Source organism: Poromitra crassiceps, assembly GCF_964638095.1.
Source record: "Poromitra crassiceps genome assembly, chromosome: 2".
NCBI classification, from domain to species: Eukaryota; Metazoa; Chordata; class Actinopteri; order Beryciformes; family Melamphaidae; genus Poromitra; species Poromitra crassiceps.
In genome coordinates this window covers 119,722,036-119,746,498 of record NC_139624.1, presented here as the reverse complement: position 1 = coordinate 119,746,498, position 24,463 = coordinate 119,722,036, and the positions used below count along the sequence as shown (strand labels likewise).

General features: G+C 43.0%; 1 protein-coding gene across 1 annotated transcript in view; it reads left to right on the top strand.

The window, feature by feature from the left end:
- hecw1a (HECT, C2 and WW domain containing E3 ubiquitin protein ligase 1a) overlaps window positions 1–24,463 on the top strand; it is a gene marked incomplete at both ends in the record, with an annotated part of 355,736 nt that overhangs the window by 168,401 nt on the left and 162,872 nt on the right. The gene's annotated exons all lie outside the window — the stretch shown is intronic.

Here is a 24,463-nt window from a genome sequence, read left to right as displayed (position 1 = left end):
AAAGTTGACTTGGTCACACCTCTGATGCACAGCCATACAAACACAGTACAAACATTTGCTTAAAGGGGAAATGAAGCAGTCAATGAAATTAACATGATTTAATGAAAAGATTTCCCACTCTTATCAATGATTATGTAACAACCATGATAAATATAACCATATAAAAGAAAAAAGAAAATCAGTTTCAGCTTCCATGACAAGGGCGCAGCCTATTGCACTATTATACGCTCTGACGTCACGTCACTGGGTGGTGTATGGCGGGACTGTTCAAACAGTACACAGTGACAGCGAGTGACAGTAGCACAGTAGCATTGAAAGATGGAGACTGACGAGCCACAAGACAAAATAAAATGTAAAGGAGGTCACTACTGCATTGCTCCTGGGTGTAAGAATCAGTTTTACAGGGTCAAAGCTAATGCTAAAACAATCCATTTTCATAAATTGCCACTGAAACGGATGACAGTACTGCGGCAATGGCTAGCGGCAATGAAGAGAGACAACCCTCCAATGGGCCCTGATTCCAGGGTTTGCAGTGAGCATTTTCTGGATGAAGACTACATCGAGGAGAAGATGTTTGAGTCTGGAATAGAGACACTGCGGAGCACGTCATCATTCAGAAACCACGCGGAAAACGGGGGAAAACACAAACTCCCGTACAATCCTGGCGTTCTCCTATGTCGCGTGCATGGCCGGGTGTTGCACAAAAATATCGTATATATGAAAGATGAACACTCCAACTTACTTCATTGACAGCAACATCCACATTTTTCTTCTCGCCAATTCTCAATGGCTTCCTTGTTTTCCTCGGGAGTACAAAAACACTTTAACTGGTGATTTTTTACATTTGTTGTCTGCGCAACCCACCACACAACAGCTTTTAGCTATGTTTAATTCAAGGAAAATGATGCTGGTGTGTGGAAATGAATGGAGCTTTTCCCCCGTGATGGGCGTGGCCTATTTCATGCAGTGTCTCTATGCTAGTGGTTCACCGGAGCAACAGACTAAAGCCTGAAGTTGCCCCGTCTATTTTTGATTTCACCGCCTATAACGTGTCCACTACCGACCGGCCAACATACCGCAGTTAGCGGCACAGAGGCATCTCTCCGCCGCAGGGCGAGAGCGCAAAAACGCGCCAGCCAGGCATGGGAGAGAGAGGTGGGTATTAACAACGCACAAGTCGTCATGTAGGCCTACTGACATCTAACCTGACGCTGCCAGATGGATGTAAGTTCGTTCACATTTGTTTCACAACCAACATCCATCTGAGTTTGGCCAAGCTACCTTGCTGAAGAGGGCGGTCACTTTTTTCAAGCTACTTGGCAGGTGATTGGATGGACCGTCTGTCTGTCACCGTCTGGGCGTGCTAACGCCAACCAATCAGATCGACTTGCCTTCATGACGTAGCAGCGGCAGCGCCTGGTAAACAGCTAGCTAGGACTACAATTGCTAAATAGTTAGCATGGAGGTCGCAGATTTTTGCTGTTTTTCTAAGGTGGATATTGGGTGCAAACATTGACTATTCAATTTGCCAAAAGAAAGAAGAATAACTGCAGATGTCTGACTGAGGATGAAGTGCAGGTAGGCCTTTTTGCACGTTAAATGTAACTGATTGGATTAACTGATGTTACACTAACGTTAGCAACATTTGCGAGTTAGCTTGGCAGCAGCAATCCACAACTAGCTAGCAGCCGCCCCGGCCTCCGGGCGGGCGCTGCCCGTGCCGGGGGCCCCTCTCCCGGCCGCGGAGACCCAGGGCAGCCACCGCCCACGCGAGGGGCTCTTGGCGTGGGTGCCCACGGCCGGGAGGGGGGCTCCCGGCACGGGCGGCGCCCGCCCGGAGGTTGGGGTGCTACGTCTGATGATTGATGATTGATGTTAACGTTAACAGCGATTAATTACTAACACATATCGTTGTTGGTTTCTTCAGGGAACTGATGACACGATATGACACCGAGTGGCACGCACCCTGGACGGCTAACGTCATGGAGACGCAACGCTCTCTAGCCAATATAATGATTTAACGCTACTATTTAGCATTAAGGACTGGTGAATTTTAGCATATCTGTCAGTGGAATGGTAGATGTTTACGCATGACTGGAGAATGTTATTTGCTTACTTTTGTGATAATAAACTAAACGGAGAAAAGACGGCCGTGTGGTGGTGTTGTTACTTGTTACATAATCTGCTGGTCTTGAGGCATGATTGGATACAATGATAAGATGATGTAAATTCATAAAGATGTTGATGTCAGATGAATCTGCGAAAGGGAGCTGTCTGGAGCCCAGAGGACGTCAAGGTACCAAGGAATGCACAGAGAAGAGGAAAAAGTACACAATGCAGCATGTATTTGGATATAATCTCAAACTTTAAGAATGATTCCTTGTTTATTTATTCCTAGTATTGGCTCCCATGCCGTTTGTTTACCCCCTATCAAAAGTGCAAGTGCAAAATCTTAAGCTATGTTCTATCGATAAACCAATTTTTTTCGAGTAACAGCTCCAAAATATCAGACATAAAGGACTACAATATGCTTGTGAGAGCTATATTCACACTTCACAGTATAATTTATGCAAGCGTCATACGGGGGAAAATATCAGATGAACTGATTGTTATATCCTGAGATCTTTAATCTCGCCTGTATAACATAATATGTCACTCAGACACCAACGTGAGTTAACGTGGTTTATTAAACAGCAGCCAACATTCCAATCATGCCAGTCATAGCAGAATACACTGCGTTCAGCTAACAGTAAAGGGACAATACATCACACTGATCTTTGCAGTTCTGTGTTGATTAGCTAATATTTCAGTGGCATTTTTATTAACGTTATGATTTATTTCTATTTGGAACGAAAATGATGGTTTAAACTATAACAGATTACATGTTTACTGGGCAGTGGTGAGAAGGGCTTTGTGTTTGTGTGACTTGCGTGAATGGCTAACGGCTAGCCATTCACTAGCCTTACAGCTAGCTGATGGCTGCTAAATTCTCCCAGCCTAGCAACGGTCTGAAGGCTATCTCCCCAAATTCTACAACAATGTCTTGTTTACTAACGTTCATAGTTGATAACGTTACAGCAATACAGTTACGGTTTCGTACTCACTGTAAGATCAAGTGTTTAACGTTTATGTTAGCTTATTGTTTTGAATAGAATGTTTGACTAGCCCACTGGAGCTAGCCTCGGTAGCCGCCGCCATGTTGAATAGTGAAAGAACTACAAACGCACAGGCGCTTCTTGGTGGCGTCACACCCGGTCTCGCCTAAAGCTCGCCCGTAGCTCACCCGGAATTGGTCATACCTGATGAGCCTTTTGATTGGCCAACGTCTGCTCTACCTGGCCCACCTGGTCAAATAATATATTCACACTTATGGCATTTCTTTTCATTATTTTAGTAAAGTATAGTGTTTATTAAACGTATAAGATAAAACATTTTACTTTCACAGTACTAATAACCATATCAGTTGAGTCTCTAAAACTAGTAGTATTTTTTTAGCACCTAGTACAAACAGAACAATTATATCTCAGGAATGCCTTGACGGAATTTCATCAAATTTGCCTCAAACATCGACTTGGACTCAAGGATGATCTGATTAGATTTTGGTGGTCAAAGGTCAAAGGTCAAGGTCATTGTGACGTCTCGAACACCATTTTCAAGCTTGTTAACGCGATATCTCAGGAATGCCTTGGCGGAATTTAATCAAATTTGCCTTAAACATCCACTTAGACTCAAGGATGATCTGATTAGATTTTGGTGGTCAAAGGTCAAGGTCACTGTGACCTCTCAAACGTCATTTTCAAGCTTGTTAACGCGATATCTCAGGAATGCCTTGGCAGAATTTCATCAAATTTGCCTCAAACATCGACTTGGACTCAAGGATGATCTGATTAGATTTTGGTGGTCAAAGGTCAAGGTCACTGTGACCTCTCGAACACCATTTTCAAGCTTGTTAACGCGATATCTCAGGAATGCCTTGGCGGAATTTAATCAAATTTGCCTCAAACATCGACTTGGACTCAGGGATGAACTGATTAGATTTTGGTGGTCAAAGGTCAAAGGTCAATGTCACTGTGACCTCTCGAACGCCATTTTCAAGCTTGTTAACGCGATATCTCAGGAATGCCTTGACGGAATTTCATCAAATTTGCCTCAAACATCGACTTGGACTCAAGGATGAACTGATTAGATTTTGGTGGTCAAAGGTCGAGGTCACTGTGACCTCTGAAACACCATTTTCAAGCTTGTTAACGCGATATCTCAGGAATGCCTTGATGGAATTTCATCAAATTTGTCTCAAACATCGACTTGGACTCAAGCATGAACTGATTCGATTTTGGTGGTCAAAGGTCAAGGTCACTGTGACCTCTCGAACGCCATTTTCAAGCTTGTTAACGCGATATCTCAGGAATGCCTTGACGGAATTTCATCAAATTTGTCTCAAACATCGATTTGGACTCAAGGATGAACTGATTACATTTTGGTGGTCAAACTTCAAGGTCACTATGACCTCATGAACGCCATTCCCAAGTTCGTTAATGCAATATCTCAAGATCGGCTTGATAGAATTTCTTCTGATTTGGCTCAAACATTGACTTGGACGCAAGGATGAACTGATTCCATTTTGGTTATCAAAGGTCAAAGGTCAAGGTCACTGTGACCTCTCGAATGCCATTTTCAAGCTTGTTAACGCGATATCTCAGGAATGTCTTGATGGAATTTCTTCGAATTTGCCTCAAACGTCCACTTGGACTCAAGGACATTTTGGTGGTCAAAGTTCAAGGTCCCTGTGACCTCACACACTCAATTTTCAAGCTCTGTAACGCAACATCTCACGAGCGCCTTGACAGAATTTCTTCCAATTTGCCTCAAATGGCGATTTGGACTGTAGAATGAACTAATGGCGGAGGCATACAGTAAGTCTGTGTTGCGGTCATTCTAGTCTTATTTTATTATCATTGCTGTTGTCTAGTTCCATTCTGGTCTTAGTGAGGGGAATAAATAGTGACATTTGATTGCTACAATCTGTTAGGCTGGCTCACAATCTGTACCTTGGCTTCTACAAGAAATATGACCAGCTACATGACTTTCCCCATACTGCCACCTACTGTGTAAAAAGTGGGAATTACAATCAATCAACAGTTATACACACAGTACAATACATACAGCAATAAACCCAATACAAAAATGGCACTCGAATAGTGATATCAAGATTTTGTTCATTTTTATCAATGTCCCTCAGAAGCACAAAAAACAGACCCAGTGTTTACACATACAGTATTGATCATATTATAGTCATACATTTGAGTGATTCAACCAGCACCAGAGACATGAACATGGAACCAAAAACATAATTACAATTACTACACAAACACAATTATTAATTACATGCATGGGTACCTTAAGAATAACAACACAGCAAATGTAGTTTAGGTATATGATTTAGTCAGCTTTAATAAGATAGTCAGGATGTAAGTACAGTCTTCGTTTAGGTATATGATTTAATAAGCTTTAATAAGATGGTCAGGATGGAAATACAGTCTTCATTTAGGTATATGATTTAATAAGCTTTAATAAGATAGTCAGGATGTAAGTACAGTCATTCATGACAATGTGGTTTGGGTACTTACATACAGTAACTCCCATACAGAATTCAGTATTGAGACAGAGGAGACCGGCACTGTCTGCACCTTGAGTGTCAGCATCTTGACAGTCAGTGTCAGCAGCCAGACTGATACATTTGAGCAGGCACTTTGACAGAGGACATTATAAGCAAGCAACTAATAAACAATGACCATTCATACTGTACATCTGTGAAAGGCCAGCTCCCCCCAACTAGGGCTCCATCACCTCAGCCAGATGTGCACCTTAGCAGTGATCAATATGAAGATTCTGAGGAAGAAAGCTTAATGGAAGAGTCTCAAGATGATGCTAACGATGATGAGTTTGAGCTGAGTGGTGAGGAAAGCATCACTGATGAAGATGGGAGTCTCACTGATGTTGAGGACGAGGAACCAAATGTCTCACAAGACGGAAAACGTATTGTGTCAACTGGAGAATTGTTGAAGCTATTTCATGTCTGCCATTGGGAAGGATGCGGTAAATGTTTAGTGAGGCCACCAACTGTCTCCAAACGTGGATTTGGCCTTAGTATGAGCACAGAATGCATTGATGGCCATGAGTATATGTGGCATTCTCAGCCTTTATCAGAGGAATAATGGAATGCAATGTTTCTGTTGCTGTATTTGTCACTGGAAATAAGTGTAATCCATTTATGGAGGTCTGTGACACCATTTGGTCTGGAAACCATCTAAAAAAGACAGTGGTTCAACATACAGAAGGCATATGTCATCCCAGAGGTCAACGATGCCTGGACAATACACAATGAGGCTGTACTCAACGCCATAAGTGATGAGCCCCTTAGCGTTTCAGGAGACTCCAGATATGACAGTCCAGGTCACAATGCCTCATATGGAACCTACTCGCTCCTGGACATCAAGTCAAATTTGGTGGTGGCACAGGAAACTGTAAAAGTCACAGAGGTGAAGAACAGTTATTGGCTTGAGGTGGAGGGTCTGGAGAGATGTCTTTCCAAAGTGGGAGATTATGACATCACTCTATCTGTTTTGGCAACCGACTGCCACCCATCAGTGTAGAAAGTGATGCGTGAGGAATATAAAGACATACAACATGAGTACGACCTCTGGCACATTGTGAAGAACGTCAAAAAATGACTGCTAAATTGCCACAACGAGGAGTTGTTTAAACCACCCCTGGTTTTGTGTCACAACATGTGAGGGAAGTGTGCTGAGACTAAAAGAAAAGTGTACATCAATCCTGCAGCACATTACCAATGTGCACCACTGGGCGTCTGGTGAGACGATGACCAAGTGTGAGCATCGTCCCTACACCCCTGAGGAAGAAAGTCAGCGCCCATGGCTCCACCCTAGCCAAAGAGCGTGGAAGGAAAGAGACGTCACTCCGGCCATTTTTGGAAACCGAATGCGCCTCGCAGCGGTCAGCTGCGGCAGCGCTGGCCCCTATAATCAGCCTCTCTAAACAGTAACTCAACGGGAGAACACTCTAAACTTCGGGGATTCACATTTTTTTTTTCTTCCCGTTTTTCAAGATAAATAGCTAATGAAAAGGACCCGAGGTTAAAACCACAGCAACGCACTTCTAACGGAGTGGACGACAGCCGCATTTGCACAACAGTGACAACACAAACTGCAGGATTAACATCTTTTCCGGGCGTATTGCAAATCTTTTTCTATTCTATTTACTTATACTATTTACTTATTTATTCAATGGCACATTTGTACAACACACAATACAACATACAATATGACGGACAATATGACACATAATATGAGACACAATACAACACACAATACACACCATATGTGACACAATACAACACACAATACGACACACAATATGACACACAATACAACATACAATATGACAGACAATATGACACACAATACGACACACAATACGACACACAACAACATACAATATGACAGACAATATGACACACAATACACACAATATGACACAATACAACACACAATACGACACACAATACAGCACACAATATGACACCCAATATGGCTCAATACAACACACAATATGATACACAATATAACACACAATAGACACAATAATACACACAATTCAACACACAATATGACACAATTTAGCACATAATATGACACATTAATATTTACTTTTTAAGATGGAGTAAATTGTCATCCTTACCATTAGTACTGAGATTAAATCTTTACCACTGGTGGTTCAGATTCAAACCAGTAAAGCGTGGCAAGATGGACTTGTTGTGTGATCGGGATCTCGTTCTCGAGCAAATCTTGCTGCCTCGCCGTAAGGTTGATCAATACTAAGATGTTTAAAGTTTAATCGTTTAAAGTGTACCTAACCCCCAAAACACTTTTTTCAGCTTTTAACCAATATCTATGACTTTTGGGGTGATGTGTGAAGATTTCTGGTCAAAATTTCCACATTTGAGACCATTTGTACCATTTGTATAATTTTCAGCCGCATAAGTGCCCTCTATGGGTTCAAACCTGCTTTTTTTTGCCCTCAAAAATGCCCAAAATGTGGTACAACCTGACATCACGATGAGACGATGGGATTTCAAGATAGTAAATCCCCTACTCCCCCTGTACCCTTTTCCGGCTCCTCCCATCTCCAAGCCTATTCATAGTATTCCCATGATGTCACAAGCATTTTCCTACCAATATGGCACTACAATACACACAGCTCATTGGCTGTTTGTGTCACTTGACCTGTTAATCACCTGTTAATTGATTACAATCGCCTGTTATTTTCCTACCAAGATGGCCATGTGGTGAAGTAACAGAATACTATCAATAAAAGCCACTATAATCATAAATAGAAATGATAGCTGCTGCGCAGCAATGGGTCGTGGCCGGGCACAGACAGAGATGCTCACGTCATTTTTTGCAAGTCCAAGTCAAGTCTCAAATCTTTTAGCAATAGTCAAATCTGCTGCATGCAATCCAGTCTGCTTAGAACACTGCCATTAGTGACAGGGCTGGGGCAGAAGTAAGGCTGCAGCAGGCAGTTGAACAGAGAAGTGGAAAGAGAGAGTAGGGAGAGTGGAGCTAGTGGGCAGAGAGAGATGGACTGAAACATTGCTTATTTATACTTTGGCATGTATGACATCATAGCAACAACTATGACATCACCCACCCAGTCTGCTCAGCCAGGAAGTATGACATCATTGATGAAATCATCACTGATGATATCATTGCTTGAGTGACATCACATCATTGGTGTAATTAGGGTAATTACGGCGCTCTTTAGGCAATACATGGGGGCAGAATTCAACATTTTGATGCACTGTGGGCTCAATTTTTGATCAATCGAAAATCTGTTTGATGCTTTTGTGTAGGACAGTCTACCGATGCAGATGCTGAAGTTTGGTGTCGTTTGAAGAAAGAATGTGGGAGGAGTGGGGTTTAATTAATTTTACAGTTTTTGCAGTTTTGCGGTCTTTAGACTTCATAATTGGCCATAGGTTGCAGTGTACAAAAGTTTCTCCTCATTTGGGCCCACATTTCGGTGAAAGTTGCAAAGCCGTAGCACGTATGCCTGATTTTTTATGAATTTTCAAAGTTTGAAACTTTAGACGGTCGCTGTAGTGCCGCCATTAGGACTATTGGCACCAAATTTGGGTCAAAGAAGTTTGGCATGGGACTGGACCTTTGTGCAAAGTTTGGTTTATTTCCATGCATGGGAAGTCCAACTTCCCGGGAGAAGAAGAAGAAGAATACAGGCAAATACAATAAGTGGTCCTGCCACTGCTGCTGGCCTGGCCACTAATAAAAGGAAGGAAATGGCATTGTGTTGCTGTAAAATCATTCCCAACCTTTTTCATATTAAGGACCCCTAGTTTAGTTCACATTAGGGCAATGGACCCCCATATGATGAGATTTGGTCTCTCAGATGCAAGTCTGTGTGGGTTTTTTGTGTGGGTTTTTTTGTAGCCTAGATATGATTTTGTCTAGAATTCCATATATATTAGGTTGAGAGATAACAGAGAATCCTGGAATCCTCTCAAGGACCACTAGTGGTCCCCGGACGCCACATTGAGGACCACTCAACCACTTTGACTGTGCAGAGAGAGAGAGAGAGAAGAGAGAGAGGAGGAGGGAGGGGGGAGAATGTTGTGTTTGTACTGTCTGCGGCCCAGGCAGCTACTCTGCTCTGGTCACGCGCTCGAGAGGAAGAAGCAGAGGGTGATTTTTACACAGCGCACTGCACCTTTGGACAAGAATCACGAAAAAACCCTAAACGAAAATTAAAAACTGACTTCATAGCATTCTAGAGGACAAGTTTGTGAACAATTTAAAGCAGCTACGAGCAAGATTTTCGATTGTTATTAAACAGTCTAAATGTAATATTGATGCATCACATCCTACCTATAATAGTAGCTGAGACCAAAGCCGTGTGAATCGGAGATTGCTCTCTTGATGATTATAGAGTCTGTGTCTGTGTCCGGCGGGCCGGATAGACCAGGAAGTGAAACGAAACGGTTTACGGCAGCTGCCTGCCTTCAACCGTTTCGCTCTGCCTAGCAACAGACCATAAACAAGGAGAACGCCATGCTCGCTACATCCAGGGGCTTGCTACTCTCGCGAACATCTCTCGTTATATTCTAACAGTTTGTTTGGAAGTAATTTTGTTATTTTGTGGTTATGGCCAAAGTGGCTGCCGCAAACCGTTTCATTTCACTTCCTGATTTGCCCCTGCCGCAGACAGACTAATCATCAAGACAACACTGGCCGATTCATTCGGGGTTCAAGCGAGACTACTCGGCGTTGGTCTCATCTACTATTAGAGGTAAGATGTGAGGCATCGATATTCAATTTAGACTGTTTAATAACAATCGAAAATCTTGCTCGTAGCTGCTTTAACGTATTTACCTCAATGCAGAAATCTCCCATTATGATTACATTAGAGCGTGTTCAGAGCGGGGGGTTTGTCCTGCCTATTATGTACATGTATTATGTCGATAGTTACATGGGAGTCAATGGCAGTTAACCCATTGATACCTGATGCAGCATTTGCGTGTATATCCCTCATTTGTGTGTGTATCCCTTTAAGACCGGGAACCGCGTGACGTGGTTCGCAGAAGAAGAACAACAACAACAACATGGAGAGAAAGATTTTTCAGTGGTCTGCTGAGGAAACCAAATGTCTAGTGGCGATTTGGTCATCTACAGAATTTCAAGACAAGCTAGAAAGCAGTACAAGAAAGAGCAAGTTGTACACTGAACTTGCGGAAGAGCTTGCCAAGGCTGGGTTCACTCGGACGCCAGATCAAATAATTAATAAACTTAAAAAACTGAAGAAGGACTACCGAGACACCAAAAAAGACTTGGACAAAAGTGGAGCTGGACGTGGTGATACATGTCCATCTTACGACAAACTGGACAGCGTGATGGGTCAGAGACCAGCAAACCAGGTGAAAGGGGCGCTGAATTCAGCCACCGCTGCCACAACAATTGAAGCAGACGTTGCACCGTCTGACACGCCTGGGTCTTCCACATGTACTGATGGTAGGTTGACTATACCACTCGTTGAAAATAAAGTTCAGATAGGCTAACTTGTTTCCATACGGACCCCCAGCATTGGTTAGTTTATAACGTGACTATATTTATAATGTTTATAACGTGCTCCAGCTTCCGGTTTATACTATCAATACAGCCAGGGGTTGTAGCTATTGCGCAACACCGCAAACCGGTCGGAGTAGCCTACGTTATAACGTTATAAATTGTCACGATGTTAACAACTAACCAATGCTGGGGGTCCGTATGGAAAGTGGAACTCGAAATGGTTAAAAGTTAAATCAATTTGGTCATTCAGTGGCATTTTACTGCCATGTAAAGTAACGACAAGTAACAGTTAGCCGCTAACATGAGCTACACTATTTTTGTTTTGTGACGATTGGGGCGCGTCGAGGCACGTAGCGTGCGTCGACGTATTTACGTAGTCGACGTCATCGATTACATCGACTCGCCTGGACAGCCCTAGTTGGGACCCTATAAGGGATCATAGGCCCGGTAGGCCCGTTCGGTAATACATCAGTATTTCAACTCTGACTGATGGACAGATTGATTGTAATTTCCAATCAATCTGTCCATCAGTCAGAGTTGAAATACTCAAGCAATGCAGCTCTCACACCAGCTCCTTCCTGTTGACGTTCCTGTAACATACGGACAGGTGGCTGCACATTATCCATAACTGGAGGGCCTTCCATGTACCAATCTCCATGCTCTTCACAAATGTTGTGCAATACACAACATGCTAGAACCATCTTCTTGGTAAGGTCCAATTGGCAGTCATTCCTCTTTAGGAGACACCTCCATCTACCTTTCAGTTTCCCAAAGGTTGTCACCACAATTGCCCTAGCACTGCTTAGTCTGGCATTGTAGTTGTGTTGCTCCTGGCTCAGTCGGCCTGTATCAGAAAAAGGCTTCATCAGCCAAGGTTGCAGTGGGTATGCAGGGTCTCCAATGATGTAGTGTCCTACGTCACGTCCAGCGATATTGACAGTATGTTGGTTGAAAAATTTTCCATCACTCACAACTTCCCAGAAATGGGACTGTCTCAGCACGTGTGCGTCATGTACACTGCCAGGAATGCCTACACACACGTCCCAGAACAGACCCTTGCCATCCACAACACCCTGTAGTATGATGGAGTGCCATCCCTTTCTATTATAAAAGTCACGTGGGAACTCTTCAGGTCCTAATATGGGGATGCCGTCTATCGCTCCTACGCATTGAGGTGCTAGGGCAATAGCAATCCGTTTTTTCACACGTACAGGCAAACGGTAGTTGGTGGTCTCCCTTTGCAGGACAGGACCTAGCCGATGACAGATGTAATTGAAGGACTCCCGGGACACCCGAAAGTTCCTTATAAACATGTCGTTGTCGAAGCCAGGAACAATACCATCCCACCATTGCTGTGTACATGGATGTGCCCACACCCTCCGTCTTCTCATGCCGTTTATGATTGCCTGTAAAGTGAAAAGTTCCATTTAAATTGTGTTTTCTTATATACTTTATCTGCTTTTGTTATAGGCTTGTTATAGGCTAGCTAGTAGCTACATCTGCCTAGGCTATAACTACGTCTGCAAAATATATATAACGTATACATATACTTTTTACATACCATTCGCCTTATACGTAATAGTCTTCTACGTCTTCTCATCATCAACAGTTGGTGCCTGCTGGATTGTTGGATAAAAATAAATATCTGTAGCAACAGAACGAAAGCTCGCAGATAATCTATGTGATCCGCCATTTTGCCGCTGTTGTGTTTACTTCCGCCTGAGTAACGTGGAATAATCGTGCGTTACTTTATCGCAAAATAACTGGGATGTGGAGGCTAAATGACATCACATCCGTTTTGTTAGCGTTCCATTTGCAGAAAACTTGAGCTGGGAAGTTCACTGTTCATTGGTCAGATGCAGTTGCTAGCCAGGCTAGCCATTGTTAGCAATAACAATTGACAACATGGCATTTTGCACGTACAAACACTGCAGCCTCATGTCCACACAGATAGAAGTTAGGCAGTGCTGTGTGTACAGCTGATTTAATGAGACACAAACAAAACAGAAGTGCTAAACAATATTACTACGATTACTACTACTGTTGTTGCGCGGCGCAGCCATCTTGGATTTTTGAGGTTGGGGTTGCTGAGACTCCTACGAGTTTGGAATGGGAAATACCAGCTCTGATGACGTCACCGCCCAGCTCATGACCTTTGAAGTCGTAAGATTACCAGTCCCCAGTTATAAAGGAACGCACGAGAAGTCCTCTTTCTTCTTCTTCTTCTTCGTCAGATAGCTTTCCGGCAGACTAGATGCCTTACGGCACTTTGCTGCCCCTCACTGGTTGGAAATATCACTGTTTAAGGTGTTTAATAATGTCCTCCCACTTTGGTTCCGCTTAAACTGGTGTGAACAGTGGGCTGGTTCACCAGAAAGCACCAAGGTTCTGAGACTCCAGAATGGAGCCAGAACCAGAACCGTGTCTGTCTGAAAGCGGTATGTATGACCAAATTGATATAACTTTCAACCATTTTGAGCAACGCTGTTTCCATACAGGCCACCAGCGTTGGCTAGTTGTTGATATTTATAGAGATTTTGTAGCTCTCATATAACGTTTTTCCTGATGAGGTGGGCAAACTGTCATGGCGTCGTTTTCCGGTAAAAAAATCAGAAGTTTCCTGTCTGAGCACAGCCAAAAAGTATAGTGAGACAAGAGGAGGCGATATTCGCCTTCATTTCTTGGTTTTTCCCATAGGTTTTTTCAAATCAAGCAGCATACCGTTTTGTCACATATCTGGGGGGGGGGGGGGGGGGTAACTCTCCTTTTAAGGTTTAGTGCTGACTCTGGAGACTTTATTTGTCAGAAATTACTTTTTCATTGGAGAAGTGCTTCTCTTCTTGCAGCCAGTAACTATTAGTGTTGTTTCAGCTTTTGTTTGTGACTGGCAAAGCAACACTGTTAGGCACATATTTACACAATTTGCACAAATCTAAACATGACTGGCTATAATCAGTGTTCTATGAATTCGAAGAAATGCTGCAGCTATATTCACATGTTCAAGTTTTATCTGTCTGTTTCCCGGGTTTGAGGGGAAGAATTATGTTCAGAATGATTCATTGTAATGTGTTTGACAGTAGGGATAAATTCTTAATTTGACCTTTTCCACTTCATGAGGCTATTCTTAACCAGACTACTTTGACTAGAATACATTCTTTCTTGGGCTAATTATGCTTTAAATAGACTGCCAGTGTGTCAAGATTCATTGATTTCATATCGTCAAGAAGAATACATCATTCTATATGTTTGCAAGCCTTTTCAATATTTTAGCAGGAAGGGGACTGTTGAAGGAGTTTATCTCCACAGGTCCTACACCTCTAACCTAACCACACATGTGCAAGTGCATGTATGTGTCTTATGTGTCTGAGTTATTATATGGCCCTGTGGCAGCATTGTATTTCTCACCAATTTCCCCCGGGAGAGTAAATCTTGGTGGATCTTTAGGGCTTGGGCAGATAACCTTGGCCATAAAACAGGACCTGCAAGGCAAAGGAAACAGGCAAAATCTAATCTATAATCCTTCCCAGACTTATGTGACAGAATTATGGGTGGAATGATTGACAAAAGTCCTGATTTGGTTTGAACCTGTGGTACTGAGATTATGGTTCAGTGCGTTTTCGGGACGGTAGAAAGAAGTTGTCAGTGCCTGCTGTGTACCATTGATTTCCCCATTGGAAAATATCCAATATAACACGGACAATGATGTCATTTTGGACGAAATGAGGATTTAAACGCATTTATAATGTTTCACAGAGCTGAGATGACATCAGTGAATTAACCAGCTAGTGGCAGCACTAATAAGCCACTTTCAGACATGAACTCCGGGTCAGGTCAGGGTTGCTTCCCCTGAGCCTGATGCGGGGGATACGTTGAAGTGTACCCTTTCAGACATGAGGCATGTTGCTTTCATACATGTGGAGCACCTCCGGGTGTAAAGTAGAGAGGGGGTGGGAGGAATTTGTGCATGACCACACAATGGGGAGTTGTGAAAACTGACCACACAGCTGTACTTCACTGTCTGAGCATAGCCTTAAGTGAATCGCATTGACATTCAACAAACTATCACGCAGTCTGAAAACAAGTTGCTAAAAATACATAATGGGCGATAACTGCCTAACGTTGATGGCATATAATCGTTTGCGTATAACATTAGTAATTAATTAAACAACCCTCCAACTCACGCCCAGATGCGAGTCTCAAGCGATACAAAGAAAACAGGTCTTTGCTATGTTCAGTCCTAAAATGCATCAATCCTACTAGAATTATACAGAATACAGGAAGCTAGACGTTTTTACCTTCAAAATAAAATAAATGTATTACTTAGTAACAAAAAATCAGAACGGTCGACTCACTACGGGTTAAAATTAACTTTTCGAAGGGAGCAGATATTCTTCCAGTTTATCTCTGTTCTGTATCTTTCGGATCACACACACAAAAAAACATTACACGTGCATTTTCTTTATTTAATTGCCATTATTGCGAAGGTTATACCCGGAAGTTTTCGTTTTATACTGCCTGACTTGACGCTACTTGGAATTTGCGGTTCTGCACGTGAATCTTCACAAACGCTGTGTAAACGTTAAATCAAAGGCATGAACGTAACCACATCCAGATGGCAGATACCCTACCTAGCGATGTCCAATACTGGGAAGCAGGATGACCCTCGCGTCCAAAAATGCTCTATTTTAAATGTGTGTGCTGTGCGAAGCTATGCAGAAATGAAATAAGATCAAAGCCATGAGCATTTCAATCCAGCAACATATAGCCTGTTGGCTGACGAACACGGAGCAGGTTCGAGCTTCATTTGGAAAAAAGAGAAACTGCATGATGGTTTTTTTCGCTCGCTCATTCACATCAACTATTTATATAATAATAATCTGTCACGCTGGCTTTCTGTCTCTCTCCCTCTCCTCATGCACTCACTGAGCTGGCTACTTCACGGAGCTCTGGAGGGGAGGGGGGACTTATCCGCCCCTGTGTGTACCTAGCACCCTAGTGTCTCCTCCGGATAGTAGGAGGGTCGCGGGAGCGCGCATAGCTCACCAAAATGTGTGCATACATACACCACCATCCGGATGCCCTCTAGATCAGTGGTTCCCAACCACCGGGCCACGGACCGGTACCGGGCCGCAATGCATTTGGTACCGGGCCGTGAGCCCGGTCAAAAAAAAAAGTACAAACTACAAACATAAATAGACGTCAACTTGAAACTATGTTTCAACTACCACACATCCTATAATATTATAGCCTATGTTCATAAAAAATAAAAAATAAAATAATAATAATTAAAATTGACAACCGGTCCGTGACTTTTTTCCCCATCTATCTGCCGGTCCGCGGCACAAAAAAGGTTGGGAACCCCTGCTCTAGATGACTCCCGAATTCCAAGGCATGACTGAAAGCGGCTATGGATAACTATTTATTATAATATAGAATTGTTCATCGTCATCAAATGCATGCCTGCATTTTGAGGTATTTAGCAGACAACGCCGCCCAAAGTGACTGAGTCACTGTGCAACAGTACCGTTTGTCACTCATTTCTTATGGCCACGGTACTGCCACAGCAGTAACCTAACATGACAAACAGCCAAATATTGTGTGGAATTAACAGTAACACAAAACAATAGAGCTGGGGCAACTACGTCATGTCTGGGTGAGCAATGCAAGGCATTGTGCGTCATCATGATCTGCTCCTGTAGACTGTGCCACTCGCTGTTAACTACAATGTAAAATAGCGGTACCAAAAAAACAATTGATAGAAAAAAACAGAAATAATTTAATTTATAAATGACCCAAAGACACCATGACACCATGACATGTCATGAATGTGCAAGATACATTGAAAATAGTAATTTGATCCATCTTCACTCATGTCACTCATGTCACTTATGTGACCTAGTTAGAGCCCGCTGGCCGCCTGGCATGTGAATAAGGGCTCGGTATTGGAAACTACGCAATATTTGGGAATACTGATTCTGCTAAACTTCAGATAACAACATTGTGTGGGAGGTAGGTATTGTTTTATTGTGATTGTTGACGTGTATGTAGTGTACAGTTAGTGCCAGTTTAGCGGAGCCTGCAACTCCCTATCGGGGAGCTCTTTCGAGGCTCTGAATTAAAAATGAATGAAGGCTGAGTCTCGCATCAAGGCTTTTGAAGTCGGCAACTTATGGTTTAAAACATACAAGTTGAGACTTTTTATGGAAACATTTAGATGTTTTATGAATACTTATACTGCCCTCCTTAAGGTGTAGCAGCCAAAAGTAGACTGCTAGCCAAACTCCATTCACAGGAGACATGAGAGTCAGGATATAGCCTTCAAGCTCCAAATATTTATTGCAGACTCAAGTGCATGCAGATGTGAAAACAGAGTGAAAAGACAATGTTTTCTATGGCACAACAACGAGGATGGCAGCAGATGGATGTTTTGGTCGGTTTTGGTCTGTATAGCTAATTTGACCTTTTCATAACTACTGTAGGGGGGTAATGTTTTATATAACTTGCCCGTAGTAAAATAGATGATAGAAAAGGGGGTGATTGACAGATCGCCTGTCCAATAGCAGACGGAGCTGTGGCTCTGGGAAACCCCCATCTCAGGTGAGCTGCGCAAGGACTCAACCCATTCGCTCCCACTCAGCTGACAAAAAATCAAGATGGTGACGGCCAACGAATCAACTCCAAATGGGAGACCAAAATGAATGGGATAGCTTTGTCCATATTTTTTAGGTCAGTGAGGGGGACCCCAAACCTCTCTTTCCCTGGCCACATTAGCCAGCTCTGACTGGGCGATCCTGAGGCATTCTCAGGCCACCATGGAGATCTCTCCACCTAGTCCTCGGTCTGCCCCATGGTCTCCTTCCCGCTGGACGCGCCTGGAACACCTCCCTGCGCGACCAGGTGGCATCCTTAGCAGATGCCGAACCACCTCAACTGGCTCCTTTCTACGCAAAGGAGCAGCAGCTCTACTCCGAGTCCCTCACGTATGACTGAGCTTCTCACCTTATCCCCTAGGGGAGATGCCAGCCGTCCTCCTGATATAAACCCATTTCGGCCCCTTGTATCCGTGATCTTGTTCTTTCGGTCATGACCCATCCCTCATGACCATAGGTGAGGGTAGGAACGAAGATCGACCGGTAGATCAAGAGCTTTGCCTTCTGGCTCAACTCTCTTTTCGCCACAATGGTGCAGTAAAGCGAAAGCAATACTGCTCCCCGCTGCTCCGATTCTCCGGCCCATCTCACGCTCCATTGTCCCCTCACTTGAGAACAAGACCCCGAGATACTTGAACGCCTTCACTTGGACCCAATCCCAATTACCCCCTTGGCCCTACCACTTACTGTAGCCCTTAACCCTCCGTTTTGCGCATTCATGTGAAGGGGTAGGGTGTCCTGATTCTTTTTTGCATCAGACCTCGGGCGAAGGGAGAGGGCTTACTGGCCCTCCAAACTGAGGTTTTCCAGGGGCACACTCCAAAGTGAGGGCTGAGATTGAAACCACTCTTAATCAATCAAAAATGAATCAAAAGTTACAAACGGACGTTTATATCTGAGTTTAATGTCGATACAAAGGACTGTGGATGCTCTGGATGTGTGGAATTTGTTTGTGGCAACATTTCAGAACACAATTGGACCGCAATTCGAGCAGCGGCTCCCCCGTCACTCAGACAGGCACTGCAGCGGGTGACAGCCTGCATGTGTGTGCCCTGGTTGTGGAAGAGGAGACAGCGGTCTTTGCAAATATCGAATTTTGAAATGTGTGTTTCAACATTCCGTCACAGCGATCCTTTGTATCAACATTAAAGGAAGATATTCACATTCACAAGTTGCTGGAAACAGATAAGATCACCATCCAGGAACTGCAAGCAGGTCCGTATAAAGCATTTAACACTGAAACGTGACTATATGGAACTATAAAATACATCATTTTTGGACACCCGACCTAGCAAAAACCCTCTTTACATGGGGTCATAGCCAGGTCAGTACGGTGTGTGGGGTGGGGTCAAATGCAACAGAGTAGAGCAGCGCGAAAAGTATTTTGCATGTTGCATTCAGGTGCACTGTAAAAAAAAAAGCAAGATGCGACCGATACCCAGGTCAGGTTAAGAGCAATCTGGGAACCCATCAGTTAAAAAATATACATATTTTTTTTTCTCTAACCTCTGGAGGCAGCCTCGTTTCAATGCTGTGTAACAGGAACTCAAGGGGCTACACTGGCAGCGGAAGAAAATCCCTTTCCGCTCCCTGCAAGCTCTGCCATTGGCTCTAACCGACCGGCACTGATCATTTATGGATTTCCTTTCCCCTTCCTGCATGTCGCTCTCAAATCCCTCCGTCGCTATGAAACAACATTGCTACAGTAGCTCCTTGCTAGTAGAAACTTGCTACACGCTGAAAATGGTAAGTTTTGACTACGCACGGTCACGTTCACTCCATTTTGATCGAGTAAAGCGCAGCATGCGAGCCTGCACCCTGCGAGCCTGCACCCTGCGAGCGCTGTTGCACAGCTTTTCACAGAGCTTGCAGACAGATTTTCGATGCAAGTTGAAAGTCTGTCTCGAGAGATTAGGTTAAGAGCAGGTGCACTTTATTTATTTATTTATTTATTTATTTATTTATTTATTTATTTATTTATTTATTTATTTATTTTAATAAATGCTAGCGCAGTTCGGGACGCTATTTGTGGGGCCCTGCTCTACAGTATGTACACTAATGTCCTGCGAGAATCAGGCAGTAGAACTGGACTCCTCTGCTCCTATGACAGCAAGGTTTGGACACACTCTGTGGCTCTGAAGCTACATTTAAGAAGCTTGGACAGCAGTCAGACCTGCGCTGAGAGAGATGGAGAGAGAGAAGGATGGAGGGAGAGAGAGAGAGAGAAGGGGATAGAGCACAGGGAACGAGAGGGGGAAATATATTTAAAGAAAATTGGAGAAATAAAAAGAAAGCCTCATTTTAGCTGCTAGAAATCTCTGGTAAGAAATTGTCACCATGCAGAATAGCTTGTAATAGTACAGAAGCAGAGACCACAACTTGGCACCTGAAAAAGGCTGACATGGTAAGTCGTGAAGGTCTCTGTTCACACTGCAAACGAAATGAGAGCGATGACAGAATCAAGCGCCTCCAAGCCCTGACAGATAGAGGAAAGATGAAAATTGTCAATGGTGAGGGCAGCCAAGGACAGCATGTGGCCCAATTTGAATATGAAAAAACCTCCGCTAATCCTTGGAAGGTCTTGCTTTTTTTGCTTTCAATTCATTTTCTTCTGCAAAAGTATATCTTTACCTATGAAGTAGGGCTGGCCAATATATCGATATATCGACATTGTGAAATGAGACTTAGGATGTGATAATATGGTGATACTGTATGGCGTAAGACTTAGGCCATACAGTATCACCATATTACCATAAGTGTTGTCTTTTCCTACTTTTAAAGGCGGCATTAAAGTAAAGCTGTTCTATTATTTGCCTTTACCCACTTAAAGCAAATTTATACTGACTGCGGAGTGTCTGGTGTCCGCGGTGTTCACAGCAAGACCGTTCTCTCCGCAGAGGCACATCCTTTTATGGTAAATGCGGTAGCAGTGCAGTGTCTGCAGAGAGCGGAGAATCCCCCTCCAGGGTCCCGTTGTGTTTTTAGCAGGAATGCAAATGTCACATCAGTTCTTCCGTGCGTGATCCTGATTTATATCGGTGAATAATCAATCCTAGTGCAATTGTAGGCTATTTTCAGTTTGTTTTTAGCAAGTAAGTTTGTTGTCTTCTTGTTTTTGTGCTTTGCATTTAATTTTTTTGATCTCAAATCAAGTTTTTATTGACGTAGTAAATTGTAGGCTATTCAGACTTTTTTTAAGATGGGAGGAATTATTTTCCCACCGCCATCCCCACTCTTTCCTTTCACCATTTTTTTGGCTTTCACAAATTTGTCCCGAAGGTTCTTCCACTTTTGTTTACAGATGTCAGGATCTGTTGACAAAACTCTACCAATTTCCCTCCACGAATTATTAGTCATCTGTAGGTCTTTGTAGTCTCGGGTGGATGAATCATACAAATTTCTGTATTTCTGTACTTCTTCAAACCCATTCATTTTGCACAGATTTCGCCGGTCACTTGGTCAGTTTGTGGAGGCTTCTTCCCTATACCATAGCAAACATTAGCCAATCATAGCCTCGGAATTGACTGCACGAGCTCGCGGCGCGGAGTTACATTTTTTGAGAGGAGCGCGGAGCTCCGTGCAGTTCCTCCGCAGAGCCTGTGCGGAGCGCCGCACTCGCCGCACAGAGCCTCCGCTCCGCAGTTAGTGTAAATTAGCTTTTAGTCGTTATATTCACATTATTGATGATTATCTCATTGTGTAAATATTTTGAGAAAGCACCAACAGTCAGGGAAGGAAATCCTGTCTTTGCATTTGATTGTGATCACAGTCTTATTTTAATAAAAGTGTTTGTGACATCTCACATGTGGCTTTGACTAACAACTGAACATTTAGCCCACTTTCTAGAAAATACAGAGATATCATGTATCGCCATTCAGCCTCAAAATACAGAGATATGAATTTTGCTCCATATGGCCCAGCCCTATTATGATATGAACATTTCATATACATTCTTCTCTGTATGTATGAGTACTCTGCCTCTGTCAGACATTACAAAAACATCCAATACAATATTATAGACCACCGTCCTTTCTGCATGGAGTTTGCATGTTCTCCACGTGTTTGAACCCTGGTATTTTGTGTATGGAGTTTGCATGTTCTCCACGTGTTTGCGTTTGTTTCCTCCAGGTGCTCCGGTTTCCTCCCACAGTCAAAAGGCATGCTGTGTTTGTGTAGTATGATATCGTAATGTATATATAATCTAGTAATGTGTAATATGATATCGTAATGTATATATAATCTAGTAAAAAGTGTAGTATGATATCATACCGTATATATTATCTAGTAAAATGTGTAGTATATATGTGATGTATGTAAGTAACCTCTCTGTGTGTACATTCTGATTCTACACTGTAGAATCAGATATATGACGTAGTATATGACTGATTATGCTATGTAAAGCCCTTTGAGACATGCATGTGATTAAGGGGCTATATAAATGTAACTCAACAGAATACATTACCACCAAAATGACGTCATCTAAGCCCTACAGTATATTGAGCAGTAACAATACCAAGAAAAATATACCATGACAGCACTTCACTGTCAGACAGGTCAGAAATTTGTTTCAAATGTCATTACAACCTCTCTGTGTCATTTTACTGTATATGTGATGCATTACATGTGATGCATTCATATGTTGCCATTTGACTCATCGATTCAATCCATTCTTTCAAATGAGAAGGAGGGGAGGATTTCCAGGCCAGTGTCATTTCCTCATCACTTTACCTTAATTGAGCTGGATTGAAATGGAGAAACGGAAAGAGAAGCAGGTGACCGGAGATGTTGTTGGCTGGTGTCCAATATCAGATGCTACTGCTACTGTTGTGTCCGAGGGGAGAAAGGAAGCTGTCTGCCATCAAAACAAACTGGCCAAATCTCTTAGTTTAACATGGTGTCACTTGCCCGCTGAATATTTTGATGTTTTATTATGTTATACACAGTGGTGGAAATGGCCAGGTTTTACTGTTGGAACCCTACTCCGCAGGGTGGTTGCCCACGGATGCTGTCCAGAACCCCCCTTGCCCCATGCCCCCCAGGAGGCATAGGGTATTATTTCTGTTAAAATCAAGAGCTGAATGCTTGACGACTGTTGTTCTTATTGGTTTTATTCATTACGATCCTAGAATAAAATTGCCTAGGTGGGCGGCCGGGCAGTGTCTGTCTGCCTGTATGTCTGTCTGTCACAATTTGCGTCACTTTTTGTGTCAAGAAAGTGAGATCGATGTCACTTTCGTGATGTCGGCCGGGGCCTTTGGCCGACCGATACCGATCGATACCGATATCCATACCGATACCAATATCGATACAGATACCGACACTAGGATTGATACCGGTATCGATACCCGATACCGCGTCCGACCGATGCCGACATTCAAAATAAAAGCCCAGAACACACACAGATTTTACACACACAACACAATACAGGGCCGGAGTCCCATCAAACTAGATTTGAAGGCTGCGTAGTGGCCTGATAATCTAGTACATAGAAATCTCTTACAAAAGTTACTCAAATAAGATTGCCTAGATCTACTGATTATTTCCCCTTGATTTCATTCAAGGCAGACTTGATGACACATTGACATTGACACTGCTTATTCAGCTTCAGAATACACTCTGTATACTGTTCTCCACTGGTTGTACACTTTATTTCAAGTCCCCTCTCTGAAATATCTCATATCAACTTGTTCTGACAATATGGCATCTTATTTATTGTGACTGACACAGAAAACATGTATTATTATTAGTAGTATATTATTATTATTAGAGGTCCAAGCACGAAGTGCTAGGATCCCTATTGTAATTGTTCCGTTTATTATTATTTTACTTCTCCGCTGAAACAGTATGCATGTCAAAAACCGTAAGGCCCCCAGTAGCCAGACCTTGGACATAGGTTGGAAATGTGCCCCACTACTACAAAAAATGACCCATATTGGCCAGATGGTGGCGCTATAACAGCCGACTGCACGTATTGGCCGATAATGTCTGAACCGTGAGCCCCAGAATCAAAATTCCACATCTGCTGGATTCCCGGGATCAATACGCATCTATCCATGTAGGCCACGCCCATTTCCGTCTGACTAGATTTTCCGCCATCTTGGATTTTCTCAAAAACCTATTTTTGCGAACTCCTCCTAGGGAATTTGCCCGAATGAGCCCAAACTTTTTCTGCATCATCTCTGGACTTCCCTGATCTAAAGTTGTAAAAAGAATTTGGATACGTGAAACCGTTTTGAAATGATACATTTCTAAACTTTTGTGTGTTTGTTTTTGTTCTTGTCCTGACGTAAAAGTGTGTGGATCTCAGAAATCATAAGCCCCACATCACTCAAACCTTCCACATACGTTCAACATGTCACCCACTACTCAGATAAAAAAAATTGATTAATCCACCAGATGGTGGCGCTATAACAGCCAATTCCATGTTTTGTGGTTCATAACTGATTAACCGTGAGTCCTAGAATCAAAATTCCACATCTACTGGATTCCCTGGAGCATTATGCATCTAACCAACTAGGCCACGCCCATTTCAGTCTGCTGGATTTTCCGCATTCTTGCATTTTCTCAAAAACCTATTTTTGCGAACTCCTCCTAGGCCATTTGCCCAAATGAGCCCAAACTGTTTCTGGGTCATCTCTGGACTTCCCTGATCTA